This window comes from Capra hircus, chromosome 9, assembly GCF_001704415.2.
Source record: "Capra hircus breed San Clemente chromosome 9, ASM170441v1, whole genome shotgun sequence".
Classification (NCBI taxonomy): Eukaryota; Metazoa; Chordata; class Mammalia; order Artiodactyla; family Bovidae; genus Capra; species Capra hircus.
In genome coordinates this window covers 74,388,819-74,407,789 of record NC_030816.1, presented here as the reverse complement: position 1 = coordinate 74,407,789, position 18,971 = coordinate 74,388,819, and the positions used below count along the sequence as shown (strand labels likewise).

Below are 18,971 nucleotides of genomic sequence, written 5' to 3'. Positions count from 1 at the left end.
ATGGGCGGGCCCGAGCTTGCGGGGTGCGGGCCCGGAGGGGCGGTGCTGGGCGGGGCTTGACATGCCCCACTTCCCGCGGCCGCTGTTCACCTCCGGGTGCTGATCCGGTAGACGCACCTCCTTCTCGCCTGATCTGTCCCCGGCTCCTGGCAGAGAGTCGCCGTCTCGCCCGGGCTTCCAGGAAGGGGACGAGGAGTGGTGCCAAGGCGGCGGGCCGGCTATGCCTCCAGCCGCTACGATTCTCCGCCGGCGACCGCGCGCCTGCGGCCTCGGGGACGCAGCGGGGCCCCGGGGAGGCCGCGCTTTGAGGTCCCCGGGGCCTAGCGCCCGCCGCGATCGCGCCGTAGAACCCCGGGGCCGGCGCTCTCCCGTCTTCCGTCTCCCTCGCACTCTGACGGCCAGCGTCGCCTCACTTCCTCCGCCGCCGCCCGCCATGGCCTCCGCCGCCCGGGAGGGCGCGGGCTCGGGGCGCAGGCGCCCGCCGCCGCGTTGGGCACTGCCCGGCCTGTTGCTGCTGTGCTTGTGGCTGCCCGGTGGTCGCGCGGCCGGCTCGCCCTCCGCGCCGCTGTCCGAGCTGCATGCGCAGCTCTCGGGGGTGGAGCAGCTGCTGGAGGAGTTCCGCCGACAGCTGCAGCAGGAAAGGCCGCAGGAGGAGCTGGAACTCGAGCTGCGCGCGGCGGCGACCCCAGGAAGGCTGCCCGGGCCCGGGGCGGCGGCTACAGGGCCAGGCCCGACGCCATCATCCGCACCAAGGACTCGATCGCGGCCGGCGCCAGCTTCTTGAGCGCGCCGGCGGCCGTGAGGGACTGGCGGCAGTGCCTGCAGGCTTGCTGCCTCGAGCCACACTGCTCCGTGGCCGTGGTGGAGCTGCCCCGGCGGCCCGCGCCCCCAGCCGCCGCGCTCGGCTGCTCTCTGTTCAACTGCACCTGGCGCGGCCGCAGCGTCTCCAAGTTTGCGCTGCACCGAGGTTACAGCAGCTACAGCCTCAGCCGCGCCCTGAGGGCGAGCAGGAAGGCCTGGAAGCCGGTGCCCAGGCCCTCGCCCGGGCCTCGCACGCCACCGGAGGCCCGGGCCTGGTCGCTTGGGCCCTGCTGTCGCTGTCCTTGCACCTGCTGGTGGCTGCGTCTGGGAGACCTGCCTAGGCAGGACCGCTGGGCACTCCTCAGTCAAGTCAGAAATAAAACATCTGGCTTTGATGTCTCAGTCCTAGGGATGGTTTTTGAGAAACCCCCAGTAGATTGGGTGGAAGCGGACACGGTGGACTGCTTCTGGAATTTTTCTAAGCTTAGGGAGGAATACTGATCCGAAAGGATTCACAGAAATTCGATTTAATGGAAGAGAGAAGTTCAGGGCGGAAAGTCTATTTTAGTCTCAGATTCTTACAAGATATGGGCTGTGTCAAGTAATTACAAGAGCAAAATCTGATTAGATGCCAGATTGCTCATAGCACACCCTTATTTCTTAGGTTGGCTCTCAGGATCCATGATTCCACCTGAAGTTGCTTTCATCAGACAAAATTCAGAAGGGAATAGGTAAGGTTATTTTGAAGTGGGTCTAACTATTTCCTATGAACTATGGTTCTCTTTTTTAACGAGTGGGGAGAAAAGGAACTTGATTAATTGAAAATGAAGTTTAAAGCACCTCTCTTTTGAAGAGGAGCTAAAAAGGATGCTTTTCGTTTGATGGTTTTTATTCTGGGGATGATCAGAATGAGAATTAAGACCCAAACAGGAGGCAAAAAAAAAAAAAAAAAAAAGTGGCAGTTGGAGATAAGATCTCAGGAACTAAAACCTTGATTGGGCCTGCTTGTGATCAGCTGAGTGTGTTTGATTGCACTCTGTTGCTGTTTGGTTTATGATGACGCAAGAGTGAAACCATAACAAGACTAGAGGGGCGCAGCCTCAGCCACTTTGGAAATCTGGAGTCTCCATGACCTTTAGGTCCAAAGAGAATGGTCTGGAAATCTGTGTCCACAATGGCCCATCTCCCTTCCCACCTCCAGTGGAATAAACATCCAAGGTCACCCGAGATTTCTAGACCCTGAGGCACACACTGCAAAGGACCCCAAAGTTTTCTCCCTGAAGTGGAGGCAGGAGGCACTTTCACATGCATCCCTCAGCCTACCCATGGCTGTTAGACACACATCTTTCCTCTGCCCAAGCAGGGACTCAAAAATAAATCCCAGCACCAATGAAACAAAATCCCTTTCCCTTCTCACTGCACAACTGGAGGAAACCAGCATTGCCAAATGGAGCTTTCTTATAAGCCAGTGGAAACAGAAAGAAAAGTGGAAACAAGGAAAGAATATATCCACCATGGGGGGTGGGGGAAGGGACTTTAGTTTATTGTAGAGGTTTCTGGATCATTTTTCTTCTACTCCCTTTTTTTGACGGGCGGGGAGGTGGGGGGGGAGTTTGTCTAATAATTCACTTTGGAGATGCTCAAGGGTACACCCAGATGACCACTGGGCTTGGTCCTTATTCAGGAAAAGAGCCGCCCTGCTCACAAGTTCTTTGGATCCCAGGAATATGGACACATGGAAGGGTGCTGCTTGGCCCAAATGCCCTCATTCTGTCTGCAGAGAGGGCAAAGGTCACTCTACCCGAGTGTCTTGTGTTTTTCCTACCTAGATCCTTAACCTCCTGAAGTTCCCTGTGCTTCTGAGACTAAGTGGTTCCTTAGTTTTTCTGAAGCTGTGAGCACAAGTAGTTTAAGGCTAAAGGCGCATAAAAATGGTTTAGAATTTTACAGAAAATGTTTTAGGGTCCATTTGAGGTGAATACAAGGACCATGAAAAAAGGGCACGGGGCCAGGTGGGATTGCATGGTACACATTTTTAGCGGACCCCATCAGCCCTGTTTGTTGTTATAGCAGACCCTATCAGCCCTGTTCTTTGTGGACATTTATTGAGTTTGATAAGTGGTACTGCTATAAGCTCCTTAGACACGTGAACTCACTCTGTCCTCACAAATCTGTCCTTTCCAAATCTAGGTTCTCTCATAATCCCCAGGGTACTGGAAGGCTTGGTGAGAGAAAGTAACCTGCCCAAAGGTCTCATAGCACCTGCTTTGTGGAGCTGTGCATTGTAAGTTGTGAGCTGTGCTGTGTGAGTTGTTAGTTGTGTTATGTGAGCTGTGAGCTGTGTTATATGAGTCGTGAGCTGTGCTCTATGAGTTGTGGAGCTGTATTCCGGGGCAACTTGAATGCTTTCTCCAACAGCATCAGGACACCTGGAAGCAGAGATGCCCTCAGTAGAGTTTCCAGGGTGAGACTGACTAAGCAGCTACCTGGGATGATGGGAAGAGGTGGGAAGGAGTGGAGTATGCTGGAGAGAGAGGTGTGCTGAACTGACGCAATCTGCCTGCAGTTGTGTGCAAAGGGCAGGGCAGGGGGCTTGCGGTCCTGAGTCCTGAATTTGAGAGCCGGCTCTTCTCCATGAGGTTCCCTGCTCATCCTCTTAGGACTTGAGTGCTGGCCTTGCCTTCCAGCTGGGCTATCATGAGGATCAAGGGTGGACATGCTTTGTGAATTAGAAAGGCGGTTCCCACGTACCTGATGTCACTATGGGAGCTTGGCTGTATTGTGTGGCTGACTGGAGGACCTGGGGGGGTCTATGTTTTCTGATGAAAGTGAGGAGCAGCAGGAAGGAGGGAGTGGAGTGGTTAGGACATCAAAGGACCTGGAGAATACAGTCTCCAAGAGCTCAAGGGCCAGCACCCTTATGCTCTTTCCACTGGATATTCAGCCTGAAAACCAGGATCTCTGGGCAAATGCTGGGTAATCTGAGAAGTCAGGCTTGCATCTGTATTAGGGAAAGTCAGTGTTGGACAGCACTCTGCCATCCCCTCTGTAAACCCATGCATAGCCACCCCAGGCCTCTCTCTCATCTACTCCAAGAGCAAAGGAAAGAACTGACCTGGGAAGGTTCAAAGCTCATCCCTCCATGAGTGCCTGACCTATTGCATGCTTCTCACATTTTCAACCTCTCCCTTTTGTGTTACAACTAAATATCACAAAAGAGTTGCAAATAATTATGTAATACTATTGAGGTAACCAGTGGGAATACATTGAGACCTGCAACTCTGATCACCCAGAAATTCCAAATGGGTTAAAGAATTGAATAATTAAAAAAAAATTAGGCCATAGGTTACTCCATACATAGAAGATTTGAAGAAAATAAATCCACTATTACACATCTGGGGGGAAGATAACTTTCTAATCGATTAAAGAGATCACGAAGAGAAAGGATGTAGTATACACATGTTTTGAAAAACTTCATTATGTCAAGAAACAAAAGAAATTGCAAATCGAAGTCTGGGAAGGTATGAGACCAGTGTATTTATTATATTAATAGTAAGCTTATATGAATCAGGGGCTTCTCTGGTAGCTCAGCTGATAAAGAATCCGTCTGCAATGCAGGAGATCTGGTTATGTGAATTAGTAGGAAAAACAAAAAGAAGTAGGCAAAGGATACGAACAGTTTCCAGAAGAGGATATTTAATTGATAAACATGGAAAAATGTTCAACCCTAGAAGTAATCAGAGAAATGCAGATAATACCAGCTTACTGTTCCCAGGTGGCACTAGTGGTAAAGAACCCGCCTGCCAATGCAGGAGACCTTAGAGACTCTTTCAGTCCCTGGGTCAGGAGGATCCCCTGGCGGGGGGCATGGCAACCCACTCCAGGATTCTTGCCTGGAGGATCCCATGGACAGAGGAGCCTGGCAGAGTACAAGTCCAGAGGGTCACAGAGTCGGACACAACTAAAGCGACTTAGCACACACACATGCGCTGTTATTACACTGGCAATAATACGTTTACTGAAGAGTTACAGTGGTGTGCATGTGGAGAACTTCTAATCATACATGGTCACTGAAAGTGTACATTGAAATGTCCCTTTTGGAAATCAATTAAGAAAGATATCAGAGAACATTAAAATATTCATTCTCCTGAGATATGTTTTAAGGAAAACGATCCATGCTAAAGAAAAGTATGAGCAAAAAAATTATTGTGGCATTATGTATGATGATGAAGAAAATTGGTAACAAACTAATGTCCAGTGGTAGAGGCTAGGGACTTAAAGTGACAACTGTGAAGTTTATACAGTGACACAAGTAATGGTAGGATATATGAATAAATATCAATAAGTAAGAATACATCAATAGGTTAGGTTAAATTCAGGATGTAACTTTATATTTACTGTAACTAGAATACATGTGAGTGCTCCCAAAATGTAGTGGGTTACGTGGAGGCTTTCAGTTAGGCAAACCTGAGCTGACATCTCAACTGACAAATTTATCACTTGTGTGGTCTTAGGCAACTAAGTTCGCCAATCTGACCTAGTTTCCTCAGAAACTTGTGAAAATTGGGTGAATTTATGGCTCAAAAATGCTTCATGTGATGCCTGGTACAAAGAAATCACCCAATAAACAGTAGTTGTTACTTATTATTGGGTTTCCCTGGTAACTCAGTGGTAAAGAATCTGCCTGCAATGCAGAAGACCCGGGTTCAATCCCTAGGTGGGGAAGGTACTCTGGAGAATGGAATGGCTGCCCACTCCAGTATTCCCTGCCTGGGAAATCCCGTGGACAGAGGAGGCTGACGGGCTATGGTCCACGGGGTGGTAAAGAGTTGGACACGACCAACTAGCTAAACACCAGCATCACCAACATTAATTGCTATTATTGGCAGCTCAGATGGGGAAAGACCAACAATACACACCAAAAATGAAGACAATCATATTGTGGTTGTAAATAACTTTTTCCTGACATGTTGCAATTAAGAAAAATGCACTATGAAGAAAAAAGGTCACAAAAGCAAACAAACAGAAAAATCAAGATGGTTTTGACCTTTAATATCTAGGCCTCTTCTCTTAGTCTGGCTGGCCCCACTTCCATATCCTCAGCCTTAACTATTGGTGCCCACGCAATAAGACCCAGATTCCTCTTTCTTGTCAATAAGGCGTTGTTCAGAGCAACATATAGAAAATCAGAGTAGTTAATATACCTCTCTGCGTAAAGTGCCGCCTTGATATGCTCCATCAAGATGGATGTGAGTTTTATTTCATCTCTGTGGATCATACCAAATATGCTTAATCATCAAAAGAAATCAGTGTTTCCAGAGTACTTCACGTTGGCTTATTACATTTCTATAACAAAAACTCAAAGTGACATTTAAGCTTGTTCTTCATTATGTCAAAATTTTTCTTGAATGACAGCACACTCCTTTCCTCTTTTTGTTGTCATTTGTTTATTTTTAAGACCTGTTTCTGGCTTAAGTCGCCTAAGCCAAATCGCCCTGGGTTGTTTTATTTTTAAGATTTTATTTACTTGTGTGTTTATTTATGGTCATATCAGTTCTTCACTGCTGCATGCAGGCTTTCTCTGGTTTCAGTGCATGGGCCTCTCATTGTGGCGGCTTCTCTTGTTGCAGAGCTCGGGCTCTCAGGCTCTAGGGCTCAGTAGTTGTGGTGTATGAGCTTAGTTGCCCCACTGCTTGTGGGATCTTACTTTCCAGACTAGGGATCGAACCAGTGTCCCCTTCCATGGCAAGTGGATTTTTTAACCACCGGACCACCAGGGAAGTCCCAGCTCTGACTTATTTTTAAATACATTATACAGTGTAATTTGCCTGGATTTAAACTGAGGAGGAAATACAGTTCTATTATTTCTGATACAAGGACCAATTTAGAGGATATGAAGATTTTATTGTGTTCATAAACCATATCTTTAAGTTTCCCTAAAGAAAAGTGAATGACTACAGTGATTTTTTTTTTCTTCCAGGGGGGCCAGGATTAGGTTTATAATATGTGCAGTATTTCCGAGCTTATCTGATTTTTCCATCTTAAATATTTTTGATTAAATCTTTGAGGGCCTAGGACTTCCCTGGCAGTCCGGCGGTTAGGATTCCGCTCTTCTTCCACTTCCACAATGGGCGAGTGTTCAATCCCGGTTGGGGAACTAAGATCCCACAAGCTTTGCAGCAAGGCACAAAAGATTCCAGAATTGTAATGTAGTAAACCATTGTGTGGAAAGTGATGAACCTTCCAGAAGCAAAGGAAAGTTCTCTGTAGAACTAAAAGAGGGCCTATTAGTAAAGCAGTTGTCATCTCTCTGCTTCCCTGGGAGAAGCAGAATAAAGTCATCATGCACTGGCTCTTTGCTCAAGGGGTAAAAACCAGACCAATTGTCTTCTAAGGCAGGGGTTGCTTATGTGGCATAATTTGATTACTAGTCCTCATTGTTTTAAATGACTGTAAAAATGGGACTCATTTTCTCAATAGGAATATGTACCCTTCGGCAACAGCAAGTGTGCTGATTCCTTGTGTTAGTCGCTGAGTCGTGTTCAGCTCTTTGTGATCCCATGGTTTGCCACACGCCATCCATGCGTGCGATGGTGGGATGTCCTCCACTATCTCCTGGAGTTTGCTCAAACTAATGTCCATTGAGTCAGTGTAACTATCTAACCATCTCATCCTCTGCTGTCCCCTTCTCCTCCCGCCCTCAACCTTTCCTAGCATCAGGGTCTTTGTCAGTGAGTCAGCTCTTTGCATCAGGTGGCCAAAGTATTGGAGCTTCAGCTTCTCCATCAGTCCTTCCAATGAACATTCAAGGTTGATTTCCTTTCGGGTTTACTGGTTTGATCTCCTTGCAGTCTGAGAAAATAATAGGATTACTGCTAGCTTCAAATGTCAGGCTGTTGCAGAAACCAGTACTTGAGAAACCAAGCACCATACTTGGAGAGCTGGAGAAGTCAGGTTTATTACACCAGCGGACCCAGAGGAGTTAACACTCTAAGCTCTGAACCCTGAACAAAGGGATTACAGAGTTTTTATAGACAGACTGTAGTGGGCAACACTAGCTATTAATAGGCTGGTTTAAACTAAGGGATTTCTCATGTGGGGGAACAGTGGTCAAAATGGGGAGGGGGATGCCTGACCTGGACAGGCATGATTAAGCAGGTTTGCAGGGGCTGAGTGATTGCAAAGAGCAGAACAAGGGTGAGCGAGATAAGCTCCAGTTCCTAGTATTGCAAGTCCCCATTTTCTGAGACTATGTGACCTACGTGATCTAGACTTTGCAAGGGGCAAGCTGAGTTACAGAGGCAGGACAAGGAGGTTATGTAAAACTTTAACTTTTCCTCTTCAAGGCAGTGGGTATCTGGATTGGCCCTTAGAACTTTGCTTGGGGGGCAACTTCAGCTGTGCAGAAAGAGAGCACTGTCTTAGCAACATCATTCAAAATAAGTTAAGGAAGTCCAGCCCAAAATTCAGATCAAGTTTTGGTGCTAGAGGAGGAAGGAGATAGTGGAATAGTGGATGCCAGGAAGGATGTATTACAAAAGCCTGCAGAGTTGTTTCTTCCAAGCTAAATTACTAAGTTTTGGGGACTTCCCTGGTGGCCCAGTGGTTAGGACTTCACCTTCCAGTGCTTGGGAGGTGGGGGGGCGGTGTGCAGGTTTGATCCTTGGTGGGGGATCTAAGTCCCACATGCCTCATGGCTAAAAAACCAAAACATGAAACGGAAGAAATACTGTAATAAATTCAATGAAGACTTTAACAATGGTCCACATCAAAAAAGAAATTACTAAGCTTCATCAAAATATATGTGCATTTGCAAAAGTTTCCTAATAAGATGCTTAAATCAAGTAAAATAGCCACAATTCTGCTCTTAAGAATGTGTTCTGTATCTGATGGCTTCTATCAACCATCCCTGGAGCAGCTGTCCATCATGTTTAATATTTAGTGGACACAGTGAGAATTACCATGAAGGAGAAAAGCTAAATATCAATACACACTTGTTTGCTATTAATATTTTAGGATATCTCAAATTCTGTGTCAGCTTCCCTTATAAAAACTAGTAAGAAGCTGTGAACCTCTTCTGTTTTCCTAGATGAAAATTGGATTCCCAGAATCTCTATGTGAATTTTATGTGAATCCAAGAACTTGCCTTAACTTTCCAGATTTAATTTATTGCAACGAAAATAAGAAAATAACTTTCAATTGCTATACATCCTCTTGGCAAAAATACCTCTCATAATAAATGAGAAAAAATAGGGAATCATTTCTCCTATGAATTATTTATTTTCTTTCACAGAAAAGGATGAGCCTCCACTCAGCAAGGCTGGGCAGGATGTGGTTTTGCATCTGCCCACAGATGGCGTGATTCTGGACGGCCGAGAAAGCACAGATGACCACGCCATCGTCCAGTATGAGTGGACACTGCTGCAAGGTGACCCGACAGTGGACATGAAGGTAATTCATGTTGTAATTGTAAAGAAAACTAATGTTTCAGCAAAATGATCTTTCTACTTACGTTCCCCGAATGTCTGTAAATTGGCAGAAGTGTAAAATGGAGAAAGCATAAAAATGGTTGTTGAAAAAGTGTCTTATTATATCAATTTACTTTTCTTCTGAGTAAACAGTGATCCTGACCACGTGTTTTGTTCTTATTTTATTTTTTTGGCCACACCGTTCAGCTTGTGGGATCTTAGCTTCCCAACCAGGGATAGAACCCAGGCCCTTGGCAGTGAGTGCATGGAGTCCTCAGCCCTGGACCACCAGGGAGGACCCTGGCCATGTGTTTTAAAGTTTACCTTCATTCTTGCTTTTTTCTCAACTTCTCCAGAGCACATAAAAGCTTCAAAGGGGAAGACTCATGCTTTGTTTTGTTGACTCGGATTAAAAAATGTTTTTAAAACATTTAAGAAATGTTAAAAGCATTATATATTTTCCTTTCTTCTTTGTTTCAGTTCAGAGCCCAAGTAGAAAATATGAAAAATACTAAAGCACATAGAGAGGAAAATAACCACAAAATGAACTTACTCTTTACATGATCCAGAAAGCAAGCTTCTCACTTAGCATTAGGCCTGCCTGAGTTAGTTGAGTTAATTAAGTGAGGGGAGTTTGACATCAAGGCCTCCTATCAAGTGCTCCTCACTCATTTTCATAAGGTTTATCTGGGCTGGAATTACATCCGATGGGAATGAGCCTCTTGTCCAGTGCCTACCTACACTCAATTAAGATGTAACTGACATGCAACATTATATCAGTTTCAGATGTAGGACATCATGATTTGATATACATATATATTGTGCAATGATCATCACAGTAAGTCTAGTTGACATCTGTCACCACACAAAGTTACAATTTTTTTTTTCTTATGGTAACAACTGTTATGATTTACTCTGAATCTTCAGTTCAGTTCAGTTCAGTTGCTCAGCCATGTCCAACTCTTTCAGTTCAGTTCAGTTCAGTCACTCAGTCATGTCTGACTCTTTGCGACCCCATGAATAGCAGCACACCAGGCCTCCCTGTCCATCACCAACTCCCAGAGTTCACTCAAACTCACGTCCATCGAGTCCATGATGCCATCCAGCCATCCCATCCTCTGTCGTCCCCTTCTCCTCCTGCCCCCAATCCCTCCCAGCATCAGAGCCTTTTCCAATGAGTCAACTCTTTGCATGAGGTGGCCAAAGTACTGGAGTTTCAGCTTTAGCATCATTCCTTCCAAAGAAATCCCAGGGCTGATCTCCTTCAGAATAGACTGGTTGGCTCTCCTTGCAGTCCAAGGGCCTCTCAAGAGTCTTCTCCAACACCACAGTTCAAAAGCATCAATTCTTCGGCGCTCAGCTTTCTTCACAGTCCGACTCTCATATCCATACATGACTACTGGAAAAACCATAGCCTTGACTAGACAGACCTTTGTTAGCAACTTTCAAATAAGAGACAGTGTTATTGACTAAAATCACCATGCTGTACATTACATCCCATGGCTTTTTTATTTTATGACTGGAAATTTGTACCTTTTGACTCCTTTCACCTAGCCCTGCCCCCTGCCTCTGGCAACCACCAGTCTGTTCACTATATCTCTGAGCTTGGTTTGGGGTTTTTTGTTCATTTGTTTGTTTTACATTCCATGTAAGTGTGAGATCATACAATATTTCATTTTTCTGTCTGGTTTATTTCACTTGCCATAATGACCTCAAGGACCATCCATGTTGTTGCAAATGGCAAGACTTCCTTCTTTTTGTATACCATATTTTCATTTTGCTTTTAACAGTTGATGGACGTTTAGGCTGTTTCCATATCTTGGCTATTGTAATAACACAACAGTGAACATGGAGTGCATATATCTTTTTAAAATTTTATTTATTTTCTTTTTGGCTACTCTGGATCTTCCTTGCTGTGCGCGGGCTTTCTTTAGTTGTGGTGAGCAGGGGCTACTCTCTAGTTTCAGTGCAAGGGTGCTCATTGCAGGGGCTTCTCTTGTTGTGGAGCACAAGCTCTAGAGTACTCGGCTTGGCTTCAGTAGCTGCGGTGTGGGCTCAGTTTGTGGCCACATGGCACATGGAATCTTCCTGAACCGAGGATTGAACCCATGTCCCCTGCATGGCAGGCAGATTCTTAACCACTGGACCACCAGGGAAGTCCTATATGTCTTTTCAAGTTAGCGTTTTTGTTTCCTTCAGATAAATACCCAGACGTTGAATTGCTGTATCAACAGAGTATTCAGTCCTTAGGAAAGTGGCTTTTTATTATCCCTGCTGGGCCTCTTTGTAGATAAGAGTATTTCCTGGCTTAGGCAGATAAACTTCATCCAAATCACTCCAGTCAGAGAAGGTGGAGAAAAATCTGGGCTGGTTTGCCAGGGCTATCATAGCAGAGTATCACAGGCTGGATGGCTTAAACAATGCATTTCTCAAGTCCTGGAGGCTGGAAGTCCAAGGTCAAGGTGTCAGCAGGTCTGCCATCTTCTAAGGCCTCTCTCCTTGGCTTGCAGGTGGCTGTCTTCTCCTTCCTTCATCTTCACAGGCTCTTCCCACTGTGAGGAAATACTGATTTCTCTTCTCTTGGGATGAAAACAAGAACAGTAATCAGCTAGTCCCTTAAGACTGATTTAAGCACGTTGATTTATCCAAAGACTATACAGTCTTAGAACTGGACCAGACCTTCGAGCAGCATCTTACCTAGTCTCCTATCCATACAAGAGACTCTGCTTTCACCTCCCTTCTAGTGGTCATGCAACCTGCCTGGTATTTCCAGAGATGAAAGCTCACTAGTTCGCATCATGTCCTGTGACATCTTGAATCAGCTCTCATTACTGGGCCAGTAGGATGTGCCTCCCTGTTACTTCTGTGCATCTATGTTGGGTCTTCCCTTTGGAAAAGCACTGAACACATCTTTTTATTCCACGTAGCAGCAATTAAAGTTTTTTTTTTTTTTTTTAATGAATGTCACCACTGAAAATGGTCTTCTCAGAACTCATGTTCCTCATATGAATTGGCTCTTAGACTGTCCACCATCCAGCCTTTTTTTAGATTTTCTCAGGTTGATCCACGCCCTTCTTAAGATCTGAACCCCCTAGTTGAAACCCATACTTAAACTGTGGTTCTTCCTGACAGACTATTACCTCCTGTGATCCAGACATTGTCTCATTTCTATTAATGAAGATTCATTTACATAAACCATTTTAGTATCTGCTTCTCACTATAGGTTCATGTTGAGCTTTCCATCAAAAACTACAAATATGCATGCTGAGTCATGTCCAACTCTTTGTGACACCACAGACTGTTACCCGCCAGGCTCCTCTGTCCATGGGGTTTTCCAAGCAAATGCTGGAGTGGGTTGCCATTTCCTCCTCCAGGGTAGGTTCATGTTGAGCTTTCCATTAGAAGGAACACCCAAAGCCTGCTTCATCTTTCCACACAAATTGCCATCTTGAGGTCTCCCCCATTCTGTGTTTGTGTAATTGACTTATTGAACCTGACTGCAAGGCCATATGTTTATCCTTTTTATACTTAAGTGTAGTTTTCCGCTACAACAGAAATAATTTTTGAACTTTGAGTATCATCCATTATATTGGGCTTGGCAAAAAAGTTTGTTCATGTATGGCTGAGTCCCTTCACTGTTCACCTGAAACCAGCGCATTGTTAACTGGCTATATATCCAAATACAAAACTTAAAGTTTAAAAAAAATTTTTTGTGTTTGGGTTTTTCTATAAGATGTTAAACCTGATGAAAAACTCAAATGAACATTTTGCCAACCCAATGTTTATTATTCCTCTGTGCATTGTGTCAGCTGCAAAATTAATGCATTTTTACTGAAATTTCTGAGAATTAAGACTGATAAATCTTAATTTATTTAAGACTGATAAATCTTAAGCCTTAAAGAGGGCTTCCCTGGTAGCTCAGACAATAAAGAATCTGCCTGCAGTGCAGGAGACCCACATTCAATCCCTGGGTCAGCAACATCCCCTGGAGAAGGGAAGGACAACCCACTCCCACATTCTTGTCTGGAGAATTCCATGGACAGACCATGGGGTTGCAGAATCGTACACAACTGAGCGACTAACACTTTTGCTTTTACTTTCAAGATTGATCAGAAAAGGTGCATGAACAAGCCACTGATCAGACCTCTATGAGAGTTCCCTTGAGGTGGATGCTGACTGTTAACTGGCACTCATGGATATATTTGTTCAAGCAATTGCAAATCTGTCTCTATGATCACCTAGATTTTCATAGTTGATATGAAAAGCTTTATTCTGTAGATTATGAATTGTGTGTATGAATGCCAAGTAAAAATAATGCTTATGATTCAGTATTAAATTTACTGAAGGTGTTTATAAAGAAGTAACAAAATTAGGCATTTAAGGCTGACTAAAGAGGAGAATGTGTGGGGCTTCCCTGGCAGTCCAGTGGTTAAGACTCTGCACTTCCACTGCAGGAGGTGGGGATTCCATCTCTGGTCAGAAGAACTAAGGAAAGAAAAAAGAGGAAATTGTGGACAATTCCCCAGCCAAGTTGTAACAGTGATAGCACATAGACCTAAAACTATAAAGCCACCATCTAGCAACAAAGCCTGCAAGAGAGGAGCTATTTGCTCTCAAACTGCAACTGTCTTATAGTGGTTATTTATAATTATTTATAAATAATTATATATATAAATATTATCTATACAAATATCTTGTATATATTATATAATTATATTATATATTTTATAATATTAAAATATAAATATGTTTATAATTTTATATTTATATAATATATAATTATATACACTATAATATATTATATATAATCATCCTATATTATTATATAATATATAATAATATATATTTATATATACTATAATATATATAAATATATATTCGTGAGACATTCACGAATGCCCTCAAAGTTAACTCAACTCTCATTGGTCAGGCTTTCCACTGAGTGCCTATCCCAACCCCTTCTTGAGCCCTCTCCTCCCCTCTCTTCACCATCTGCAGAATTCTCACCCCTTCTCTCATCTTCCATGGTACAATAGTCAATCCTCGCTTATACTTTAAGACCAGTTTCTAGGACCTGTCCTTTCACATCCAAATCACCCATTCAGGTCTCCAAAAAACAAAAATAAATGAGGTTCTCCATCTTAAGAAGAATTATGCTGCCACCTTAATTATGATAAAATTAATAGCTAACCTTATTTTAGCATCTAGTGTGTGTCCAGTATTGTTCTCAGCACTTTAAATTGACGAAGCATAAGGAAAAGCTCATGTTCTTATGGAAAAGCTCATATGGTTTCCTCATTTATGAAGGAAATGAGTAAGAGAGATGACTGGCCATGACCAAGAGGATCTGTTTGTTTTGCTTTGTGCTTTGGCTGACCCTGCGGCTTTCAGGATCTTAGCTGCCTGACCAGGGATTAGACCCAGGCCACGGCAGTGAATGTGCCAAGCCCTAACCGCCAGACCACTAGGGAATTCCCAAGAGGTTTCTGAATTTAAAGTTACATATTTTCTGCTTTCTACCAGGATATTCCACATCCATTTAACTGAATAGTATTCTATAACACATTCTTAAATGTAAGAAGACACTTTTTTTAGATAGTCCATTATATGTTGCTGAGTTTCATGATTATTTAATGTAATACGTTAAATTTGAAGTCAGAATATAAAATATGATACAGAGTATGGCAATGTTCAAGGAGACTTGAAATTCATAAATCTATGGATTGATTTCCATTCATCAGATGTGGAAAATTGAGCTAAACTATCTTAAAATACCATGTGTGAAAGTGTTAGTCGCTCAGTCATGTCTGACTCTTTGTGACTCCATGGACTGTAGCCCGCCAGGCTCCTCTGTCCATGGGGATTCTTCAGGAAGAATACTGGAGTGGGTTGTCTTTCTCTTCTCCAGGGAATCTTCCCCACCCGTGTCTCCTGCATTGGAGGTGGAGCCACATGTAACGGAAGCCTACTAAAGGATGGATGTTGTTTACACTAATAATGTCATTATTAACTTAAAACCAATTGCACACTGGTGTGTCTGCTATAAATAATTAACTTTTACAAACAGATAGGTGTATGATCTACATTGAAACATGTTTGTGAAGTGGAAATAATAATTACACCAGGACCACAGAGATCGACTGAAACTGTCTTGAGCAAACAGATACATGGGTCCCTCTTGATAAAACTCAAGTTTCATGAGACTGAATGATTAGTCTCCTAATTAATCTAATTTTTAGATCCCCTTAAATGGACTTAAATAGGTTTTTAAAACTGAGGCTTAGAGAAAAGGTTTTCTAGGAAAGGAACATAAATAGAAAAATATTGACTTTTTGTCCTAGGGGAAAGAGAACACAAAATAAATGTCGAATTTCAAATTGTCTTCTGTCTTACGTAGGAGATGTTTTGTGGTTTACCCTCCTCAGTCAGATTCCCTGGGATATAATCTGGGTCAATACTGAAAATGACTACAAAAGGCAAGAATCATATATGTTAAGGAGAACATTAAAAAACATATTGAAAGACTTTCTAAACATTTAGTTAGCAGGGTTTTCAAGGCAGCCTGGGTTGTTTAACTAATACACAAAGTTCCAGAGAACCCATGTGATCTTTGAAGAGTAAAGGCTATTAATAACTACATCTGTTTTCTGTTTTTCATTTATGTTTGTTGATAACAGGTCAAGAAAATACATAAAATCTATACTATCACAGCAGAATTTATAAGGATTATGAAGGATTTCTTTAGAATTATTTTCAATGAGGGACAGAGTGATGAGTGGATAGGGATTTCAGTCATTTGTATGCTACCAGGATTTCTCCCCCTTCCTCTTTCCCTCCCCTCCCTCCTCTCTTCCTTCTTCCGTTTCTCCTTCCTTCTGTCCTTCCTCTTCCTTCTCATCTTTATTTCTTCCTTTCTTAATATTCTTTCCCTTTATCTCCTGAAGCCTAGAACTATACTTTGTACTCACTAGGATGCTGCTGCTGCTGCTGCTGCTGCTGCTAAGTTGCTTCAGTCGTATCCGACTCTGTGCGACTCCACAGACGGCAACCCACCAGGCTCCCCCATCCTTGGGATTCTCCAGGCAAGAACACTGGCGTGGGTTGCCATTTTCTTCTCCAATCACTAGGATGCTAACACTCGCTAATTGATTGGCTCCTTTTAAAAAAGAAAAAAATGATTGACTATTTTGCTAACCTTTCAAAAGCTTCCCTTTTAACCCTCAAATTTTTATCATCCTTCCTAGCAAGATCAGCATTGTTCCACACTCTGGCCTCACATTGATGTTAGGAAGGGCCGCTAAGAGCTATCTAACAATTACTTTGCATCTCATCAAAGGAGATCCTAGACACATATCACCTACTGTTTTTTCTTGGCTACTGAACAATATCTAGTCTTCATGAAAAAAACTGTAAATCCCTTTAATAAAAGTTATCCTAGATAGTCTAGGCCATGGGGTAGGGGTAGAGGAGCGAAGGGGAGTAGACTGTTTCTAAATTTTAAAAAGAGAAATGATATTAATAAATAACTGAGAAAGCTTCCTATCACATTTCAACTATTTCTTTCCTCCCTCAGTGAGTCAGTTTAACTGTGAATGAAAGAGAGTGTCTAACACAGCCTCTGCTTGGCTTTGGTTTTTGAATCCTTGATTCACCGCTTCCCTGTGCCAGATGGAATAACAAAAAGCCTCTTTCAAGGTATTATCATTGCATGAACAGGGACACCCTTCCATGGCCCAAGACTGGGCTCTTGTCTAACACTCAGGCACAAATGTTCCAAGGAGACACAGGTGCTGACAAAGTAAGAGAACTCACTGGGAAGAGGTGCCCGGGTGGAGAACAGCAGGATAAGGGGACCCAGGAGAACTGCTCTGCCACTTGGCTCACAGTCTTGGCCTTTACGGTGATGGGATTAGTTTCCAGGTTGTCTCTGACCACTCATTCTGACTCAGGGTCCTTCCTGGCAGTGCTTGCATTGCTCAGCCAAGATGGATTCCAGAGAGAAGGATTCTGGGAGGTTGGTACGACACAGAGGTAAAGAACCTGCCTGCCAATGCAGGAGACAGAAAGAGACACTGCAACCCCCTCTAGTATTGTTGCCTGGAGAATCCCATGGACAGAGGAGTATGGCAGGCTGCCGTCCATGGGGTCACGCAGAGGTGGAAACAACTGAAGCTACAGCGCACACATACATGCACACACACACACACACACACACACACACACACACACACACACACAGTAGGACATACGGACTGGCATCTGCTCCCTTCTTCTGACCTTTGCCGAAGTCTTTCAGTTGGAGGTAGTTCAATAGGTTCCACATTCCTTAATAGGTTCCATAATCCACCCCCTGCTATCTTCAGATTTTTCCTCTGCAGCTTTTTCACCTCTCTCAGCCTTCATAGAAATGAAGAGAGTTAGGGCTTTGATCTCGATTAGGCTTTGGCTTAAGAAAATATTGTGGCTGGTTGGATCTTCAAGCCAAACCCATAAAACTTTCTTCATATCAGCAATAAGGATGTTTTTCATTCTCAGAAAGAGACTCACAGACTTACTTAGAGAACATACTTCTAGTTGCTGGAGGAGGGATGAGGGAAAGAGATAGTTAGGGAGTGTGGAAAGGTCATGTACACCCTGCTTTATTTAAAATGGATAGCCGTCAAGGGCCTAAGTATGGCACATGGTGTGTCTGTGTGTGTGTGTGCTCTCTTTCTGTGTGTGTCCAACTCTTTCTGTCCTCATGGACTGTAGCCTGCCAGCTCTTCTGTCCATGGAATTTTCCAACCAAGAATACTGGAGTGGGTTGCTCTTTCCATCTCTAGGGAATCTTCCCAGCCCAAAGAACGAACTTACAACTCTGCTCAATGTTATGTGACTGCCCTGTCAGGATGGGAGTGTAGGGAAAATGGATATATATGTGTGTGTGTGTGTGTGTGTGTGTGTGTGTGTGTATGCATGAGTCCCTAACCTGTTCACCTGAAACTATCCCAACACTGTTTGTAGATCAGCTATACCCAACATAAAATAAAAAGGTTTTAAAAAATGGAGTGTTTTTTAGGTGGAGTAGTTGAAGCTATTCTGGGAAAAAGATACAAAGAGATGAAAAACCCAACTGCCAACACTTTTGAAGAGCCTAGAGCAAAAGCAGGATGCCTCATGTGCCCCCAGCATACAACAACACTTGAGGGTTCAGCCAGTCACCTAGCCACCCCTCTGGCTGACCCCTGGGAGCACCCCTTCCCTCACCCCATAGAAGGAACAAGCTCGCCCCACCACCTCGGGGAGTGAGCAAGCAACGAAACTGTCATTTGTCCTCTCTCCCCTCAGCTGCAGCAGGAGCCCCAATAAAACCTTGCGTCAATTTCTTTTGATTAAGAAATTTGATTTATTTCTATTGTCTGGCCTCTGGTTGATTTCTATTGATGAAGGAGGCCAAGAGCCTGGTGTGTAACAATCTGGGAACAAGAGACACATGGGGGCTGGGAGGAGGACAGGACTCAGGCTTGGGTGAGGCAGCAACTTGGTGGGTTCAGGTGACTGATGTGTCAGGGGAAGATTCCCGTGCATAGGCCTGGGGACAGGGGCCTGGGTTTAATCTCTGGCAAGAGGCAATACGGGGACCACGTAGCCCCAGTGGAGGAGGCTGGCAAAGAGGCAAGTGAGTGGGAGAGCAGGAGAAAGGCAGAAAGACAGCATTAGAGT

At 44.0% G+C, this 18,971-nt stretch overlaps 1 pseudogene; it reads left to right on the top strand.

The window, feature by feature from the left end:
- On the top strand, nt 250–1,199 carry LOC108636741 (annotated as a pseudogene).